General features: G+C 40.1%; 1 long non-coding RNA gene across 2 annotated transcripts; it reads left to right on the top strand.

Annotated features, from left to right (window-relative positions):
• LOC307030498 lies at window positions 1–9,370 on the top strand. Of its 2 annotated transcripts, none has more exons than XR_013805670.1 (3): window positions 1–80; window positions 2,499–2,610; window positions 3,109–9,370. It is a non-coding gene; the product is annotated as an uncharacterized lncRNA (long non-coding RNA). The 2 variants fall into 2 exon arrangements; XR_013805671.1 differs by lacking the exon at window positions 1–80 and adding an exon at window positions 89–2,386.
• The last annotated feature ends 6,033 nt before the right edge of the window (window positions 9,371–15,403 follow it).

The following is a 15,403-nucleotide window of genomic DNA, read 5'->3' as shown; positions in this document are numbered from 1 at the left end:
GAATTATGCGCGTTCGGCACACACTTGTGACGTCATCTATGCGCGACGATGTTAAAGCCCATTTGCGATCCTTCCAGCAGGTAAGAAACACTGTGAACACAACTCGAGAAAATCATTCAATATTCAGCACAAACAGCCTTATTTCGGACCAATAAGACATTGTTGGAACATTTACAAGTGCAGTCGTTTTTTTGCCTGTAAATAATTTTAAGACATTCAAAAAAGTATAACTTGCTGCATCAAACATGCAGAATGCTAGCTAGCTGCTACTAGCTGTTCGTTGCTATGGACGCTGCGCCAATGTTGCTTCCACGTTGTTTTAATCTTTTTTTGCTTCGTGTCACCCTATTTCTCAACAGAAAAACACTGAGGTGTGATTGATAGCAAAACAATGGGAACATGTTTTAATAACCTTTCCTTAGGTTACTAGGAAATGTTTTTTTTGTTGGTAGCGGAAAACATCCAACCGCTCTGCAAAACCCATAGCTGCAGAACCGCATTTTTTTTTAGAACTGATTACGTGTATGTGCCCACACACAATATCTTTGCTTTTCATTACGAAATATCTTAAGTAACTAGTCTAATGACTAGTTCGGCTGTGGTAGATATCATATAAAGTCATTTTACGATCCTACAACTCTTTTGCAAACCGGAAGTACTTCCCCGAAGATCTCGACGCGAAGCCTGAAGGGTAAACACCAGGTGTACTAATCTACCCGCACAATTTGTCCGGTGTCGGAATGTCTCGCTATGTTAGTACATTCTTAAAAAACAAAACACCATTTAATTTAAGTTACTGAGCATTGTAACGGGTAATATATTACCCACATTTCATTAGTAATGCGTTACATTACTTCGTTACAGCAAAAAGTCATATATTACTGTAACTCCGTTACTTTTGTAACGCGTTACACCCAACACTGTCCTTTATTGATTTATTTGCAGTCCACTGATATTCAAACGGAGTGAAACTATACAAAAAGAAGTTACAAGGCACTTAATGATCTGATAAGTGTTACATACACAGATTAATACAACCGCTAAGTGTAAACAAGGTAAATATAGCTAATGCTAGCTGTGCAATAAGCATGCACTAGCCTGTATGCTAACGCTAGCAAGAATTCTAGCATATTAAGATCAAAAGTCATGTACAACAACTTCCTTTCTTGCAATAAATCAGGACTAATTAGAGGGTTATTGAGGAAAAACTCTCAACTAATGGCTTATTACTTGTAGAATACTGTCATGTAGAATAAGGCATTAATACGTTTTTATAATGACTAATAAGGAGCCAATATACTGCTAATATGCATGTTAGTTAACAACTATTTGATGGTTAATGTGTGTACCTGAATATAAAGTGTTACCAAGATTCTATATTTTATATCAGGTGGTTGACTATCATGATTGAATGACTTTCTGCCTTCCAAAACTAGCGAAATCAAACAATAAATAACTTATTTGTTTTTGTACTAAAGCCCGACAAACCTATTAAACATGTGATGCGAGACTCGGTTGCAACAATCAACTTTATTTACAAATTATGTGTACAGATAGAAATATTGCTTTTTCATTGCTCTCAGTATAATATACAGAAATAGATATAACTTAGGCCTATATATAATTTGTTGTATTTATATAACTGAATAAATCCTAATTATATCTACACATTCTAAATGTTACAAACACAATACAAGTTTGAGTGTTTACATTCATTCATAACATAACAACTTGTAACAAGGATTTACAGATTGAATGGATATACATGGAGTACATGATTATGTACAGTATGTATGAAGCAAATAAATGTCTACATTATGTATGTATGCAGGATTTATATTGACAGGCATTATGATTTTTGTATTTAAAAAACAAAGATGTGCATTTAACCTTAAAAATGTAATCTATAATCAAATGAAGTGGTGTTTTAAGAGGCTATTCACAATGTTTGAAGATGTGTCAGGAGTGTTCTTCGGAGCCTTTATGATGACTGATTATGATGGTTACGGTTGGATGAACATTTTGGATCCTGGGAAATAGTTGATCTCGGAAAGCTGTTTGGTTACATAGCAGTAATTTTGCTGTTTAGATCCTGAGTGCAGGAAGGGGGCCCCACAGGGATAGGGCCGGGAGGGTTGAAGAAGCATATTCATAATCGTCCATATGAAGGGGTCAATTTCTAATCCATGTCAGAATCAGAGTCACTGTCATAGTCATCAGCTGAAGCCCTGTGCAAGAAATTCATGTTTTCTGCTCCAGACAAAACTTGAAGGTAACAGGCTCTCGCTTGCAACTTCCTCTCTGTGATGTTCTGCCGCTTTCTGAGGATGGTGCTCTGCAGACCTCTCAACCCCTCTTCACTTAGGACCCAGGGCAAATCTTCAAAGTAAAACACAATAAGCTAAAGCCAGTGTTGGAATAACAGCAGCTGGGTTGCTCCCACACTGTTGGCAGATGCGGTTTGCCACATCTTCTTGTTCCACTGTGTTGTTCAACAGACGGGGCCTCTCTGTCTTCCACTTCTCTGAAAAGAGACTTTTTGTAGTTCCCCAATCCAAGGAAGCCTTGAGAGGAGAAGTTCGGGCTGATGCTTCCTGGTCATCCTCTGAGGTATCGCTCAATGAGTGCATTGGATACATTTACATTTCAAATTCAGCATCAGATACAAATATATAAATATTCTGTTTAGGGCTTACGTAGACACAAAATACATACCAACAGTCTCTGGAGCAAAGGCCAACTCATGGCTAGTGTCAGGCGCATCAAAGGGAGGATCATTTCTCCGACTAGGACCAGCTGTACATAAAAAAAAAAAATCAACAAGATTAAAATTAAATTGTCCCTGTTACCCATAACTGCACAATGCACAAGCAGTCATATCTTTGTTATCGTTGGTTTTAGTTTGATGCTGTATCCCCTAAACTTCAAGGTATGCATGTATTCCTTTATCTGATAAACTCACCGGTGACTAAATAATCTAAATTTCCTAAATATCTTCAATAATAAACAATACTGACCCTGATTTGACTGGTTCCTGCTTGATCTTGGCCTGGAATATATTATGTTTCCATAATTTGTCTCTCTTTGTCCACCTTATGGTTGGTTCAGGTGTCTGGACTGGTGCTGCTACTTCCTCATCCTGAAGCTCACAAATCAACTCATCAAGACTTTCCATCTCATCTTTGAATTCTTACTCATCAAGAAAATCATCAAGATCCGTAAATGATAGATTTGCTCTGAATCAATCATGGTTAGAAAAACACAGAAATGGACTAACAACAGAAAGATGACAGATAAGACACATACACAGGTTCAAAGACAGAGATACACAGACAGCAACAGAGATAGGACAATTTTACAACAGCAAGGACAGGGAAACAACGGGGACGTGGCTCTTAAAAGTGCCTTTGGATTGATGCTATAGCTTATAACGGTGTTTGGCTTTCACTTAGAACTCAGAAGAATCTGTTGAGAGAAGAAACAACAATTAGGAATTGAACACCTTACATTTTACAGTGGCCTTATCTTATCAAATAATTAACAACATCAACATAGCATGATTACAAAAAGACAGTTTGGAGCTATGGTAACATAGGTTACTGATCTGATAAACGGACCACTATTGCGGTAAGCATGTTGTAACTTCCGGTTGTTGTTGTCATCTCCGGGTATCCCGTGTGCCTGTTCTGTTGCTGATAGCTTATTATCTTAACTTAATCGATCGTTTTAAAACTCTTGATCACTGCAACTGCCTGACGTTGTAATCACACGTTACTACAGCTTAAGCACTCACAAACTCTCCTTCTCTTAGCGACTGTAACTCCACAGTTGCCTACACTCTTTTCGGGTTTGCTAACGGTAGCTACTTTAGCTTGATAGCTAGCTATGGCTCTTTCCCCACCCTCGGGTGCTATTTCCTGCTCTAACTGTCTCATGTTTGGTTACTCCCCTACCTCCTTTACTGGTACCGATACATGTGTTAAATGTAGTATAGTTGTTAGGTTGGAGGCGGGAATCATAGCCATAGAAGCCCGGCTCCGCATCTTAGAAAATAACTCAGCTACAGTAAAGCCCATGTTAGCCGGTGCGGACCGGCAAAAGGTAGCTCCTCTTAGCCGTCCCCCGGCAACTCCCGAGCAGCAGGGAGAATGGGTGACTGTTCAGAAGGGGCATAACGCGAAACCCGCAGGTCCCCACCAACCCGTTCACGTATCTAACAGATATTCCCCACTCAGCGAGACACCCGCTGAGAAGCCAACTCTGGTTATTGGTAGCTCTATTATGAGACACGTGAATTTAGAGACCGAAGCGTCCACAGTCACATGCATTCCGGGGGCCAGAGCGGGCGACGTTGAGGCGCATCTTAGACTGCTGGCTAAAAATAAACGTAAATACAGTAGGATTGTTATTCACGTCGGTGGTAATGATGTTCGTTTACGCCAATCAGAATGCACCAAACTTAATGTGGCGTCGGTGTGTAGTTATGCTAAAACAATGTCGGACACCGTAATCTTCTCTGGTCCCCTCCCCAATCTGATCAATGATGACATGTATAGCTGCATGTCATCATTTCAGCGCTGGTTGTCTTGGTGGTGCCCAGCAAACAATGTGGGCTTCGTGAATAATTGGACAGCCTTCTGGGGAAAACCTGGTCTGATTAAGAGAGACGGCATTCATCCTACTTTGGAAGGTGCAAATCTCATTTCGGCAAACATTTCAGGGCTCTGTGGACTTAATCCATGACAAACTGGAGTTGAGACCAGGAGGCAGAGTCGCAGTCTTACACGCTTCTCTGCGCTCTCTCCTAGGCAGTCATCCATAGGAATCCCGACCCCAATAAAATACCCAATATTAACGGTGTGTGTGTCTGCCCAAGGACAATTTAAGGTAAAACCTAATAGAGGTGTCATACATAATAACTTAATAAAAGTAAATGTAACAACTACTACAGTGCAACAAAACAGGAAGATTAAATGTGGTCTCTTAAACATAAGATCTCTAGCATCTAAAGCAATACTGGTAAATGATTTAATATCAGATTATAATATTGATATATGCTGTCTCACTGAAACTTGGTTGAGACATGAAGAAAATGTCAGCATAAATGAGGCCACTCCACCCAGCCATATCAATACTCATATTGCCCGAGGCACGGGCCGAGGAGGTGGAGTTGCAGCAATCTTTGACTCAAGTTTACTTATCAATACTAAACAAAAATTTAATTATACCTCCTTCGAAAGCCTCATTTTCAGTCTTACGCATCCGACCTGGAAAACTTTGCAGCCAATCTTATTTGTTACAGTGTACCGTGCACCAGGTCCTTATTCAGAATTCTTATCAGAATTCTCTGAGTTTTTATCAGCTTTGGTACTTAAAACAGATAAAGTAATTATCGTAGGTGACTTTAATATTCATGTTGACGATGATAAAAATAGCCTTACTGTTGCATTTAACTCTATATTAGATTCTGTTGGTTTCTGTCAGAGTGTAAATAAACCAACCCACTGCTATAATCACACTCTTGACCTTGTTCTGACTTATGGTATTGAAATTGAGCAACTATTAGTCGAACCGCATAATCCTGCTTTATCCGACCATTTCTTAGTAACTTTTTAAGTACTGTTACTAGACTACAAAGCATTAGCCAAAAGCTCCTGCAGCAGAAACTTATCTGTTAGTGCTATAGCCAAATTTAAGGAAGAGATTCCACCAATACTTAACTCGATAGCATGTCTGCATGTAGGGGAGGAAACTTATACAAAATGTACATCACCCCAAATTGATCATGTTGTTGATAGTGCTACAGATGCGCTGCGAATAAAATTAGACTCTGTTGCTCCTTTGAAAAAGAAGAAAATAAAACAACATAGATTAGCTCCATGGCATAATGCCAAAACCCGCAAAATAAAGCAAAAGTCGAGACAACTTGAAAGGATATGGCGTTCCACTAAACTTGAAGAATCTCGTTTAATTTGGCATATTACTCTCAATGAATATAAGAAAGCACTGCGTAAAGCGAGAGCAGCATACTACTCTTCATTAATAGATGAGAATAAGAATAATGCAAGATTTCTTTTCAGCACTGTAGCCAGGCTGACAGAGAGCCACAGCTCGACTGAGCCTTCTATTCCCATAGCACTCAGTAGTAATGATTTTATGTGCTTTTTTAACGATAAAATTGTTACTCTTAGAAACAAAATCAATGACCTCTTGCCTTTGACCAGTATAGTGTTATCAACAGCTCCCGGAAACGTAAGTTCTAATATTACACTAGATAGTAAACTAGAATGCTTTTCAGCCATAAACCTTGAACAATTAATTTCAATGAATCTCTCTTCTAAACCATCAACGTGTATCTTAGACCCGATTCCAACTAAGCTGTTAAAATAAGTTTTTCCATTAATTAGCACTTCTTTATTAAATATTATGAATATGTCTTTATTATCAGGCTATGTTCCACAATCATTCAAAGTAGCAGTGATAAAACCGCTTCTTAAAAAGCACAACCTCGATCCAGAGGTTTTAGCGAACTATAGACCTATTTCTAATCTTCCGTTCCTCTCAAAAATTCTTGAGAAAGCAGTCGCAAAACAGCTGTGTGATTACTTAAAAAACTATGATTTATTTGAAGATTTTCAGTCTGGCTTTAGAACACAACATAGCACAGAGACAACTCTGGTTAAAGTCACAAATGACATTCTAATAGCCTCTGACAAGGGACTTGTCTCTATTCTTGTCTTGCTCGATCTTAGTGCTGCATTTGATACTATCGACCATGATATCCTATTGCAAAGACTAGAGCACTTAGTTGGCATACAGGGAACTGCTTTAGGCTGGTTTAGGTCCTATCTATCTGAACGCTCTCAGTTTGTACGTGTCAACGATGAATCTTCCATGCAAACCAAAGTTAGCCATGGAGTGCCACAGGGCTCAGTGCTTGGACCTATTTTGTTCACCCTATATATGCTTCCGTTAGGCAATATTATAAGGAATCATTCTGTAAACTTTCATTGTTATGCGGATGATACTCAACTATATTTATCAATCAAGCCTGATGAAATTAATCATCTAAATAAAATTCAAGACTGCCTCAAGGACTTAAAAACGTGGATGACCTTACATTTTTTGATGTTAAACACGACCAAAACTGAAGTTATTGTACTTGGCCCGAAGAATCTACGAAACAAATTATCTAAAGATATATTAACTATGGATGGCATTAATTTGGCCTCCAGTGAGACTGTAAGGAATCTTGGTGTTATATTTGATCAGGATTTATCCTTTAACACCCACATAAAATCAATTTCAAGGACCGCCTACTTCCATCTACGTAACATTGCAAAAATCAGGCATATCTTGCCTCAAAACGATGCAGAGAAACTAGTCCATGCATTTGTTACTTCAAGGCTGGATTATTGTAACTCTTTATTATCAGGGTGTACCAAGAAGTCAGTCAAGTCGCTTCAGCTGATTCAAAATGCTGCAGCTCGTGTACTAACCAGAGTTAGGAAAAGGGACCACATTACTCCTGTTCTGGCTGCCTTACACTGGCTCCCTATAGAACACAGGATAGAATTTAAAATTCTTCTTCTCGCCTACAAAGCCCTTAATGGGCAGGCGCCATCTTACCTTAAAGAACTCATTATACCCTACTGTCCTACTAGGGCATTGCGTTCCAAGAATGCAGGGTTGTTGGTTGTTCCTAGAGTCTCTAAAAGTACAATGGGAGCCAGAGCCTTTTCTTATCAAGCTCCACTTTTGTGGAATCAGCTTCCAGTTTGTGTTCGGACGGCAGATACCCTATCCGTTTTTAAGAGTGCGCTTAAGACCTTCCTTTTTGATAAAGCTTATAGTTAGGGCTGATTAGATTCAGCCCCTAGTTTTGCTGATATAGGCTTAGTTTGTCGGGGGACATCTTACTTCTTCCTTCTCTCTGTCTATACCTGTGTACTCTCATGTTCCGATTAACCCAGCTTCCCCAAATGTCTTTCTTTTTGGTGTCTATATACGCCGGGATCCGGAGTCATGGATGATCCGGCGGTCCTGTGTCATGGATTGCGAGTCCTGGATCTTGAGTCGTGGCTGTGGTCCTGGATCATAAGTCCTGGATGGATATCCTCGTGGATTCATCTTCTTATTATACACACATGCATTTCCAAACATTTGGACTACCTATGTTGCAAATGTATTATCTTTTCAATTTATACACGGCATCTATTGCACGTCTGTCCGTCCTGGGAGAGGGATCCCTCCTCTGTTGCTCTCCCTGAGGTTTCTCCCATTTTTCCCTTTAAACTGTGGGGTTTTCTCTGGAAGTTGTTCCTTGTACGATGTGAGGGTCTAAGGACAGAGGGTGTCGTATTGTCATACTGATATTCTGTACAAACTGTGAAGTCCACTGAGACAAATGTAACATTTGTGATATTGGGCTATATAAATAAACATTGATTGATTGATTGATTGGAAATACATTATTAATGGAAACCATACAATTCCCTATGACTAGAGATGTCCCGATCCGATCACGTGATCGGGGATCGGAGCCGATCACGTGATCGGGGATCGGAGCCGATCACGTGATTTTCAAAAGATCGGAATCGGGAGAAAAAAATCCGGGATCGGGATTTTTTTTTATTAATTTTTTTTTTTATAAATACTTTTATTTTATTTTGTATTCAATGTTACAAAACAAAAATGACCTTGTTCAAGTCTTAAAGTCATTCTGAGGCCTTAGTTTTGGTTTCAAATTACAGAACATCATGTATTTGTTGCGTCTTTGGGGCTTGTTTTCATAGACCTGGTTGCTTATTTCTCTCAAATCTGGCAACAGAGTGGGCAGGGCGCAGTGTCTAATTGTAGCAGTAAGCTAACGAGTGCTGATAAGCTTTATTTTTGTTTTGATCCAATGCTGCACAACTGAACTGATCCAATGCTGCTGTGAAAGAAAGAAGCTATATCCATGTTGGATAGAATATCTAATTTAAATAAAAAAATAACCTTAAGGGACAACTTGAATGCTTTTTTTCCTCTTAATGCATTGCATAAAGATCGGATCGGGAAAAATCGGTATCGGCAAATTGTCAAAATCAAATGATCGGAATCGGATCGGGAGCAAAAAAAGGTGATCGGGACATCCCTACCTATGACTGTAACCTGTAAGATCATATCTGACAAATAAAGGTCACCTAATATGTAAGGGGCTTGGCATTAGTGTCATAAACATGAAGGAATATTTCTGAACTTTTATGATTATTTAATTGTTTTTATTGTTGTGTCATTCATTTAATCAACTCTAACCATGCTCTAACCCCATTGAGAACACATAACTGACACATAATAACTACATTCCTAAACAATCGCAAATATTATTTCATGCAATAACAGTAGTCAGTCTTTTGCCACCTCTTAAATAAAGTTAAACTTAGGAGTGGCTGTGGCTTTGAGAGGTGTAACAGCTAGTAGCAGCTAGCTAGCATTCACGTTTGATGCAGCAAGTTATACTTTTTTGAATGTCTTAAAATTATTTACAGGCAAAAAAACGACTGCACTTGTAAATGTACCAACAATGTCTTATTGGTCCGACATAAGGCTGTTTGTGCTGAATATTGAATGATTTTTCGAGTTCAGGCACATGTTCACGATTTTTCTTACCTGTTGGAAGGATCGCAAATGGGCTTTAACGTCGTCGCGCATAGATGAGGTCACAAGTGTGTGCCGAACGCGCATAATTCAGTACCCAGCATGTATCATCTCAACTTCACATAAGAGAAAGAAATGCCTATAAACCTATTATTTTTGCCTAATTGTCGCCGAGAACTATCACAGAGTATGACAATTACAATTTTGTCATTTTGTATAAACTATATATAAAGAGCAATGACGTCTCGCACCATACGCTTCAGCTGAGAACGGGGAGCTGTTGCAGCGTCCATAGCAACCACCTTAGCAACCATGAATGTATTGTGTACACATTCATGAAATAATCTTCGTCATAACTAGCAAACTAAACATCATGTACATCTACTGCACAAATAATCAGAAATAACAACTCATATTAATCGCATAAAATGAAATCAAAACGCATTTTAATGGCCAAATGAACCTTAAAATAGGCATTTTCCACCGAGAATAACACGAAGGTCGGCCATTGTTGTTGATCACGTGGTCTATGAAGGTCTATGGGACGCCCTGCCCGTAGAAGCCTGACGGTCAAGGGGTCCGCCGTCCGCAATGAAGGTCTATGGGACGCCCTGCCCGTAGAAGCCTGACGGTCAAGGGGTACCCTGTCCGTCTTAGGGTGACGGGGAGGGCCCCTGACCGTCCGTCAACATGTGATGGGTTGGGAGTGAAAACGTGTTGCGTGCGTGCGCGCGCACGCACGCACGCACGCACACACACACACACACACACACACACACACACACACACACACACACACACACACACACACACACACACTTCTTGTGCTTATGTCCCCCCACACCTTCCAGACAAAACAATTTACTCTAAGTCACGGGAACCTCTCACTTTCTCGTGCTTTATGATACAATGTATCATACCTCCTCACAGGTGCGAGCTCTGTGCCCCTTGAGAAAGAATAACCTCTCACTTTCTCGCAGTAAATGCCCCTCCATTATTGTCTCTCATGCAGTTATATTTGTGCCTTGCTCACATTTGAATCATTGACGCAATGGTTAGGCAACCGATTAGGCGATTTTCTGTCAGAGAGGCTGTGGACAAATGTTTTGAACCAGATGAAGAGGAGATTGAACCAGACATAGAGGACGATGTCTCAGAAATGGAAGACAACAGCGATCCAGACTATGAGCCTGACCAACAGTCAACAGACCAGGAAGAGGCCCCTGAGGGAGAGGCCACTGAGGGAGAGGCCCCTGAGGGAGAGGAGCCCTGAATATGTATTTGTCTCTAAATGTTCATTGAGGAAATCAGTATCAGTGTCTTATTTTATATTCATCACAGTGAATGCAGTGAATGCTGAACTTGATGGCCCCACCAGTGGGTCCGGACCATATACTGTAGTTGAAAGTACAATGAAAGACTGACTTGCTTGTATCAAATCAACACATCCCATACATCATTGGAACGGGAATAATCTCAGCTACAACACTAACTAAATAATTTCCATCTTCAGTAAACACAGCCTACATGGCAAGCATTTGTATAATATACAGTATGTACAGTAAGCACTATATTTGAACTTACTGCATAATTATAACATGAAATTCAACCCTGGTGTCAGTCTGTCTGTCACCCCTTGATTATACTTGCTTTGACTGTTCAAATGAGATGTCAACCACCAAAATGGGATAAGGGGATCCAGAGATATCACTGTGCAAAACAGATCGGTCAATTTTGACCGAAAATAGTATGGGAAGGGGGGTATGACATAACGCAAGAGAAGGGTTAACCTTTAGGGAAATACTTGCTTTCTTGCAGGATGAGATGGTCACAGGTTCAAACCCCACTGCAGTCAGCATGTCGTTGTGTCCCTGGGCAAGACACTTCACCCCAAATTGCTCCTATTGGGATTGTCCACAGTATTAAGTATGTAAGTCGCTTTGGATAAAAGCGTCTAACAAGTAACATGTAATGTAATGTAATTAGATGAAAAGATACTTATATGATTCTGTTTTCTTCAAGGTTGTATCTTCCTGGTCGAATGTACTTATTGTAAGTCGCTTTGGATAAAAGCGTCAGCTAAATGTAATGTAATGTAATGTAATAAAAAGATAATTACCACTCTTACATTTTATTTTATTTTATTTATTTTTTTATTTAACCTTTATTTAACCAGATAAAAAGCATTGAGATAAAATCTCATTTACAATGCTGACCTGGCCAAGAAGGCAGCAACGTTACACATAACACATAACACAAACATATAAAATACAGAGAACATAACTAAGAAAACAAAAGACGAAAAAAAGCAGTTACTACATTGTGCACATTAGGACAGTAAGAAAGGCACTACTTATTACTGCAAGAGCAGCTGGTGGTAAGGACTTCTGACAACTTCAATTTAAAACAGGCTATAGAAACAAGTGCCGTCAGTTTGAGGCGTGATTGAAGGTCATTCCAAGACCAAGGACCATAATAAAAGAGACTCCTTTTTCCAGCCTCAGTCCGCACAGCAGGAACCTGGAACCGTATCAAGGCACTGGATCTGAGGTTGTAAAAGTCACAAACTGGAGCAAATCTGGCACATATGTAGAGTGGAAGATTTCCTAAAATGGCTTTATACATTAATAAAAACCAATGCTGCATCCTACGCATAGTGAGTGAGGACCATCCAGTTAGGCTATACAGTGTGCAATGATGAGTCCTATAGGGTGCATTTGATATATAACGCAGTGCAGCATGGTAGAGTGGGTCAAGTTTGGCCAAGACAGTGGGACAGGCAAATCTATAAATGGTGTCACCGTAGTCCAGCTGGGACAGGAATAAGCCAGAGACCAACCTTTTACGGGATGAAGTTGAAAAACAACATTTAAGTCTGTAAAGGAAGCCAAGACTGAATTTCAATTTCTTTGTTAGAACTTCGATATGGTGTTTGAAGTTCAGATTACTGTCCAACCAAAAGCCAAGATATTTGTAGATATCAACAAACTCCACAGAGACGCCATCAAGGGTGTCAATGGAGAGGCAAGAGGACGCTGACTTGGGACCAAAAAGCATTGCTTTGGTTTTCTTACTGTTCAAAAGCAGTTTGGAATCAAGAAGTGCATGCTGCAGCGTGATAAAATCAGATTTTAAATTGGAAACGGCCATGTCCAGAGAAGGAGCACATGAATATACAATAGTGTCATCAGCATACATATGATAGGTAGAAAATTGCATCTGATTACAAATATTGTTTACATATAATAAAAAGAGCAAAGGCCCCAAAATAGAGCCCTGTGGAACGCCCTTCTCCAAGGTGACAGGGTCAGAGACAGTGCTACCCAACCTGACGCATTGAGTACGGTCGGTTAGATAACTCTGAAACCAACAAATGGCATTATGACCGAAACGAGACACCAACATAACATTAGACATAATATGGTGATCTACAGTATCAAATGCTTTGGCTAGGTCAATAAACAATGCAACACAAACAGATTTGTTATCCAAAGCAGCCTTGATATCATCTAAGACTTTCAGACTGGCAGTCACAGTACTGTGCTTTGATCTGAATCCAGATTGCATAGGGTTAAGGATGTTGTGTGAATTTAAAAAAAGTTTTAGCTGAGTAGAAACTAGGGACTCAAGAATCTTTGATAACACAGAAAGATTTGAGATAGGACGATAATTATTTAACTCAGTGGGATCACCAGCTTTCAAGAGGGGCGATACCAGAGCTTGCTTCCACAGAGCTGGCAGTGTGTGAGTGGACAGGGAGAGATTAAAAATATCAGTTACTGGTTGTGCTATAATCTGAGCTGCAATTTTTAAAAAGAATGGGTCGAGGCCGTCAGGCCCGGCAGACTTTTTAGGATCAATTGAGTGCAAACCCTGTAAGACTTCAGAGACCGAGAAAGAAGCAAAATCAAAAACAGGGGAGCTCATCTCTTGACTAGGGCTGTGAGTACGACCATTTAGAGAGTCATGACTTTGCTCATCAAAAATGTGACCAGCCTTTTTGAAGTGAGCATTGAAAGCATTAGACATACCATCTGAATCTGAAATAAAATAATCACTGACCTTCAGTTTTTGTGGGAAACTAGAAACTTTCTTGTTCTGAAGTGATTTAATTGTTTTCCAGAACTTAGAATGGTCATTAAAACAATCAGTGGTTAAGCTCAGATAGTAATCAGTTTTAGCTTTTTTAATAAGGGCTGAACATTTATTTCTGAGGACACGAAAAAGAAGCCAGTCATCACTAGTGTTAGACTTTCTAGCTAAAGACCATCGCTTATTTCGATCATGAATTAGATCAGATAGTTCTCTAGTAAACCATGGAGTGTTCCTATTCTTGACTCTGAATTTTCTAAGGGGGGCATGTCTATTAATAATCGATAAAAAGTGATCAATAAAAAATTGGACGGCAACATCAACAGATGGAATTAACGCTATGAAGTGCCATTTAACCTCCGCCAGATCGTGTAGGAAAGCCTGCTCAGAGAAGTGTTTGAAGCAGCGCCTGAGGACAATAAGGCCCTTGGCTTTGGGCAACTTAGTGCTCCTAACGCAAGCAATAGTGCAATGGTCACTGATATCATTAGGAAAAACACCAACAGACACATACTTATGAGCTGCATTTGTTAGAATGACATCTATAAGGGTATCGTTATTGGGTTTGGCAGGGTTTATTCTAGTGGGACTATCAATAAGCTGAGTTAAGTTCAAAGAATCACAAACCTGCTTAAACTGTGAAGATTTATCACTCAACCAGTCCCAATTTAAATCACCCATTAATATGATTTCAGAAGAAAACATAGACAACAATTCAGTAAGGCTAGTAGTTGCATCCATGATGGCCGATGGAGGCCTATAACAGCCAATAACAGTGAGAGGAGCATTTGCTATAGTTATTTGGACTGCTAGCAACTCAAATTGCCTTGGAATTGAAATAGAGTGAAGGACTGAGCACTGTAGTTTCTCAGCAGTGTATATTGCAACACCACCAGCTCTGCCCTTACGATCCGTTCTGAATACATTATATCCATCAATGTAAATAACAGTGTCAGTGACAGACGGTTTTAACCAGGTTTCAGAAACTACAACAATATCAGGTTTAGCAACTAAAAACCAGGTCTTGAAAACATCTAATTTGGGCACTAGGCTTCTAGCATTAACATGCAGAAAACCCAATCCTTGCCTACAGCTAAACTCATTCGGAGTTGGCAAATTATGCAAGGAAGCAGAGAAACACTCAGGACCAGGGTTAATGTTAACGTTACCAGAGAGTAGTAGCAGTAACAATATTAACAGTCTGGAAGATGACTTTTTCACATGGGCTCTGGACGCGTCGCTCCTCGGGGGGGCGGGGCTGCTCCAATCCTTCGATATTAGCGAGTCCAGAGTAAATAGGGCAAACGGGAGAGCGCATTTCGTGCCATGAAACATCAGCTTTTGGTAAAAACTATCCGATGGAGTCAGCGCTCCAGAGGTTCCACCATCTGAAAGTCCGAAGTGAATAGAGATATTGCTGGGAGGCAACCCGTCAGTTTTGCCGACATGCGGTCTGACAATTAATCCCAGGAAGAAAGCGAACACAAGGGTAGCTTTAGGCAACATAGTGCCTTAACACACCCAATTCAGGATCCGCAGCTCAGGTGAATCCGCAGCTCAGGTGCATCAGCCCCCGACAGCACGGCAGGACAGACAGCAATCCAGAGTCCGAAGGAGCGAAAGCTCAGGCAGAGAGCAAACAATCCAGTCACAGCGAGGCACCGGCACAAAA

This window comes from Notothenia rossii (genome assembly GCF_949606895.1).
Source record: "Notothenia rossii genome assembly, chromosome: 2".
NCBI classification, from domain to species: domain Eukaryota; kingdom Metazoa; phylum Chordata; class Actinopteri; order Perciformes; family Nototheniidae; genus Notothenia; species Notothenia rossii.
The sequence above is the reverse complement of the archived record's forward strand: the minus strand, read 5'-3'. Positions and strand labels throughout refer to the sequence as shown.